Raw genomic sequence first — 6,000 nt, 5'->3', positions numbered from 1 at the left:
ACTCTCCAAATAAAGTGTCCTTGAAGAGTGTCTTTGTGTGGTTTATCTGTGCACCCATATACTCTGATATCTTTACTATATTAGGAAGTACACAGAGGGCAAGTCTTATCCATAGTACCGAAAAAAAAAAAAAAAGCAAGACTTCTTAATTGGACAAAAATAATCAATTTAAACATTTATTTCATATTATCATAACAAGAGTAGAAATCTTGGAAGTAACTCTTCCCAAATTTAGATAATAATTTTGCAAAGACTCTAAGAACATGGTAATATTGTTATATTTTATTGATGTTCTTAACTATGTTATTGATTTAACGGAATGAGAATTCTTCATCCCTTTCTACAAAACAAATTGGGTTTTATTTTTTTTTTATTTTACCTTGCATTTTTCTGTCTACTAGTGAAGTGAGCATCTGCTTGTATGTTATTTAGCTATCCAGACTTTACTTTTCATCAATTACCTATGCATAGCCTTGGCTTAACTTTTATTGGATTTACTTCTATTTTGTATAGATTTCAAGTTCTTACTATGTAGTAGGTAGCAATCCTTTGCCAATGTCAGACATTGCAAATGATTAGAAAAAAATTTAAATAATTACAAGAATAATGAAGTGATAATATATATAGTATTAGTATTAAGATAAAGATTTGTTTTTTGTTGTTGTTTTGTTTTAAAGATTTTGTTTATTTTATTCATAATAGACACAGAAAGACAGGCAGAGACGTAGCCAGAGGGAGAAGTGGACTCCCCATGGAGTCTGCTGGGGGACTTGATCTTGGGACTCCGTGATCATAACCTGATCGAAAGGCAGACGTTCTACCACTGAGTCTCCCAGGCGTCCCTAAGATAGAGATTTGTGATTAATTTTGGAGACAGAACACAGGAGAGAAAACACAAATGTTTAGGTGAAAACAAGAGGTCTGGCAAAATATTATGCATTTACCTATGACAATATCAAATGTTTATAATAAAATATCATACAGTTATTTCATTTAAATGTGCTAAGTTAATTCAAAGATCGGTAAATCTCCACTGGTTAGCTAAACAAGTAGAATAATCATCCTATTATTATTATTTTTAACTATGTTATCTGAGGTGATCCTACTTTCTGTATGACAGCAAAAAAATCTATTTCAGCTCCTTTGGTGATATTGTCTCTCTCTTGTCTTTAAATGTTTTCTTTAGAATCTGAAATTTTACTCCTAGGCAGGGCCAAATAAACAAGAGTCCATTCAGAATGCAGCTTTCTTTTTACTGTTGATGCTATTGCCAAAATAAAATCACATATATGTAGTCTATAATATATTGTTCCACCTAATGTCATTCTCACTACTGTAAAAGGATAATCAACTTCCTATTTTTGAATAGCATGTAATTTACCAAACAGTAAAATCAGTGAATAGAAACTTTTGCTGTTTAGAGTAATGCAGTCCTTCTTTGTTCCAATGAAAATTGTGAAATAATCTAGTATTTGAATATCTCCCAGAATGTATTTCTAATGCTAACATTATTAATTCAAATTCACTTCATACCAAGGATAAAAAATGATTTTTTTTAAAGAAAAACTTCCCTCAACCTATATTATAAACACACTGAAAAGCTTTAAAAATTAGCTTCTGCTGTGGACTTGGTCATATTTCTTCATTAATCCAACAAGAAAACAGTGCTTATATAGGAAACAGATATGTGAAATAACTTTTGATAATTATTAACATTCTTTGAGTCATGAGTAATGTCAAGCTGCTTTACACACTGTGCTGTCAATAGCTAAACAAGCAAAATCTGCAGGTGCACACATTTCAGGTGAGCCGAAACTACCATTCCAGCAGTGTGTGTCAGACTTCGATGAAAGTTCAAAGGAAATTTCTGTATTTCAAGAAGCATTGAATTATAAAATGGAGAAACTTTCATATAACCTTTGATTGTAGGTGATTATCTGAAATGTAATGACATCATAAAACACAAATATCAAGAGGATAACCCAATGGGGCTCTATAAATATGCTCAATTAAAGGCATATACTTGTAGAATGATACTAGTATCTGGCATTACCTATCTCCATAAGAAAAGGTTTTCATAGAGGAAATACATAAAATCTCATCACAGATCAACATTAACAGGTAAATATTTACAAAAGATTTCAATGATATGGAACATGAAATTTGAATCTCGATGAAACAAACAAAAGAAAATGAAAGAAAAAATAAATCCCACTATTCTCATTAGCAAATGTTTACTGAAAAAAAATATTCAATAGTTCATGAGACCTTCTTTTCTTTTTTGATCCTTAAACTCTAAAATATCTACTTTCCGGTCCTTTGTCAGAAAATGTTTGCTTACTTCACACTTAGAGAACCACATATATTTTCTAAAGATTTTAAACATAACATTTCCCAAGTATGATATAATCCAATCTTTCTAGAAATTAATAAAGGTGTAGTTGCCTTACAGTACACAAACATTTCAGATACACTTTCAGCAACATTTTTGAGTGTTTTACACCAGGTTTTGATACACAACCAAGTCTGTTTCTACTGTCCCTGATTTGTCTTATTGATATGCTTATATTTGATCATATATAAACGTATATATATCCTTCCCATAAACATTGATGATATATGTGTAAATATATGTCATGTGCATATATCATTAGTCATGTGTATAGTATGTGTGTGTATGTATATAGAGAGGGCTATTTTGGATTTTCATTTCAATTTGCTATTTTTTTTTAAGATTTTTCTATCAGTGTTTAAAAGCCATGTTCACATGAAACAATATTTTCTTCCTTGTATTTAATGTTGATATATAAATTAAATTCTATTTATAACATATTCTGTGTGTATTTTTTTTTCAATTTCTGGAAGAGACTTCTTAAAATACAGATTAGCTATTTCTTGAATATTGTGTAAAAACTCCCTTACAAAATTCTCTAAGATTGAAGTTATTTTATGGTTAAATATTTGTTAAAATAATAGTTTTAATAAAGGTTAACATTCTAATCATATTCTATGTAAGTGTTTAAACATTTCTTTTTTAAAAATGATAATTGCACAAAACATAAATGTACACTTCAGTGCATATGTATAAAATGAAATAATAGCCATGGTGTAGCCACACCCACTCATGAAAAATACCATGAAAGCTCTTTGTACTCCCTCCCAATCATTAAATTTTATCTTTCCACAAGTAATACCATATTAATTACTAAAATATGGTTAAGTTTTGCCTGTATTTAAAATGTATAGATAAATGGAATAAATCGGTATATATTGTGTGTGTTGTATTTCTTTTATCTACTATTATGCTTATGAGTTTCATCTGTGTTGTTGATGTAGTTATATTTCATTGATTTTCTTTACTCGTTGGTAGTCAATTTTGTGACTATATCACAATTCAGTAATTGATTCTGATAATAAATGTAGATTAGGGAGTTGAGCATCAGGTTTGTGGTCTGTTCTTTTCTACTGGAAAGAAAGAAGACAAGTGTCCCCATCTAATCTTGTAAATGTAACAATGACAGATCTCTTGGCAAAAAGTCCAAATTCTTTTTTTCTTGGCAAAATAATTCTTATCTATGAATGCTTTTAACAGATTGTGCCAGACTATCGAGGATTACTGACCGGGGTCTATGGATTTATAAAACATGGCTCCCATGACAATGTCACGTAGCTGTGAAACTGAGTAAAAAATGTAGATATTTCATGACCTAAATGTCTATGTTTGGGTATGTGAGTTTATCTCACACTTTGCTTAGAAATTTCATCTGTTTTCCAAAGCCTGAGTATATCTGATATTAGAAAAAAAGGGCCTGGGAAATCTTGCAAAAGATCCTGATCTCTGCCCTCTTTGCCTGTGCGTGTCGGTTCTTTGTATTCTTGAAATAATTATAAAGCTGAAAGTCAGTAGGCTCTCTAGTTCACGAAAGTCCAACCTGACATTCTGATCACCTCTGTTAACTTAATGGACATTCAATTTGCTTTCAATTTTAAGCTTTCTTTAAGTTGAGAACTCTCGAAGCAGACCCTGAGCTCAAGATTTACATGAAATCTATTGGGGTAATAGCTGTAAAAGAGTGAGAAAGTAGGGCTGGGCAGAGATAAAACTTCTCTGCAGTGACATTGCAACCGAGAACACAGAACACCCCATAGAGAGCTCTGAAGCTGGGTGGGCTTTCAGAGGTAGCCCAAATTGAGGCAAGAGAGCTGGGAATTTATACTACAGATTGACTAGTCCTTGGTGGAAGAATCTTCCCAAGAGAAGGCTAAACTTGGCAAGCCATCTTCTATACAAGATAACATTAAGATAAGCGATGACAGCCCAACCCCCAGATGCTTCAGCTGCTTCATCTCCATGGCATGGAAAATCCTGGGATAGAACTTCACATCTGCATGCTACCTACAGATCAACTCAACCATAGTATTTCTTTTTATATGAATACTGAAATAACAAGTCTTCCTATAAGATACTGGTAAGATTCGGAGACACTGACTTCAAGGAAAAGTAAGAGAAGCAGGAAGATGAGTAAAGAAAATAGCAGAACTCTTTCCTCATCTATACCTCTGAATATATATATATATATATATATATATATATATATATATATAATTATATGATTTATTTTATTAAAACTTCCTGAGAGAGAACCCAGAGAACCATACTTATTTTTAGTCTTCAGAATAATTATGAACATATACTGGTATGTGATTATACTTTGAAATTACTATCCTGAATATTCTCTTAACTTGAAGGAAAACCAACATGAAATATATGAGTATATATAAGTAATGTGTTAGAGTTAATTATTTTCATTTTAAGACAAAGTTACTTTCTGAGTTGTAAAATATTATCTGAAGATATTAACAGTATAATTGTGATAAATGCACCATAGTGAACTTTTTTAAAGCAGTCTCTTTAACTAACATAACCAACAATCAGCAAACATATAGACTCTTGTTTTCAAATGTCTATTATCCAGGTCATACATTGCTCTAAGCAATATTTCAAAAAAATCTGCAAACCAAGAATTTCATATGGACAACCAGAGATTGGAAAGGAATAATTGTATCCATTCTGTGAAATAAGCCATATTTCCTTAGCAATTAGCATTTTTAATATATTTTTTAAAGATTGTATTTATTTATTCATGAGACACAGAGAGAGAGAGAGACAGAGACAGAGAGAGAGAGGGGCAGAGACACAGGCAGAGGGAGAAGCAGGCTCTATGCAGGGAGCCCAAAGTAGGATTCGATCCCAGGACTCCGGAATCAGGCCCTGGATTCAAGGTGGCACTAAACTGCTGAGCCACCTGGGCTGCCCAGCAATTAGCATTTTAAACATAAATAAATTCAGCTATTAAAAAAAAAAAAAAAAAAAACAGCCCTCAGTAGAAACATGTTCTGTGTTTAGCTTCTAATCCTTGTTGATAGACCATTGGTGAACCTTTAGCCATGAAATAAATGTATTCTTAGTTTTGGGTCATTATGGTTTTGTATCTCACAAATAAAATTTTGTTTATTATTTTAAATTGTTCTCCTGGTCTTGTAGTAGTTCATTTATGGCTAGAATAGATTATCCTTAATAGACAAATTTAGTTTTAAATATTTTCTCCTTGACTTTCTTGGAACCCACCAAATGGACCTCCATTGCTTTTTGTCTATCTTTTTTCATATTTACTAATGTACATCCTTAAATAATGCCAGGGATTACATGTGATATATATGTCCCCACAAGTAAATTCTTGTTTTTTACTATGGCTATACTTTTATTCTTTTTATATAGTACTAATAAAAAAAATCAAGTGTACCCATTTTCTATATGTTTTCTACTTTTTTTGAAAATTAAGATATTTATTCTGTAATATGGAAGACAATAAGACTTTATTCCTCTGTTTCACGATGTACTGTTTTACATGAAATATATATTTATAACTTCTTAAATCTCACCAAGAGATTCACTGGGACTTGGTTCTTACTCTTAAGTATTAACAGTTCCTTTTGTCA

General features: G+C 31.5%; 1 long non-coding RNA gene across 3 annotated transcripts in view; it reads right to left on the bottom strand.

Moving 5' to 3' along the window:
* Positions 1 to 638: 638 nt before the first annotated feature.
* The window catches only part of LOC144313054 (uncharacterized), a 162,644-nt gene continuing 157,282 nt past the window's right edge, over positions 639 to 6,000 (bottom strand). The window contains exon 6 of one of the 3 annotated variants that reach the window (XR_013378752.1): positions 639 to 842. This is a non-coding gene — a long non-coding RNA (uncharacterized LOC144313054). The remainder of the gene's footprint in view (positions 843 to 6,000) is intronic. The other 2 variants (XR_013378750.1, XR_013378749.1) reach the window with 2 other exon arrangements.

Source organism: Canis aureus, chromosome 4 (genome assembly GCF_053574225.1).
Source record: "Canis aureus isolate CA01 chromosome 4, VMU_Caureus_v.1.0, whole genome shotgun sequence".
Taxonomy (NCBI): Eukaryota; Metazoa; Chordata; class Mammalia; order Carnivora; family Canidae; genus Canis; species Canis aureus.
This window is presented reverse-complemented; position numbering and strand designations above follow the sequence as displayed.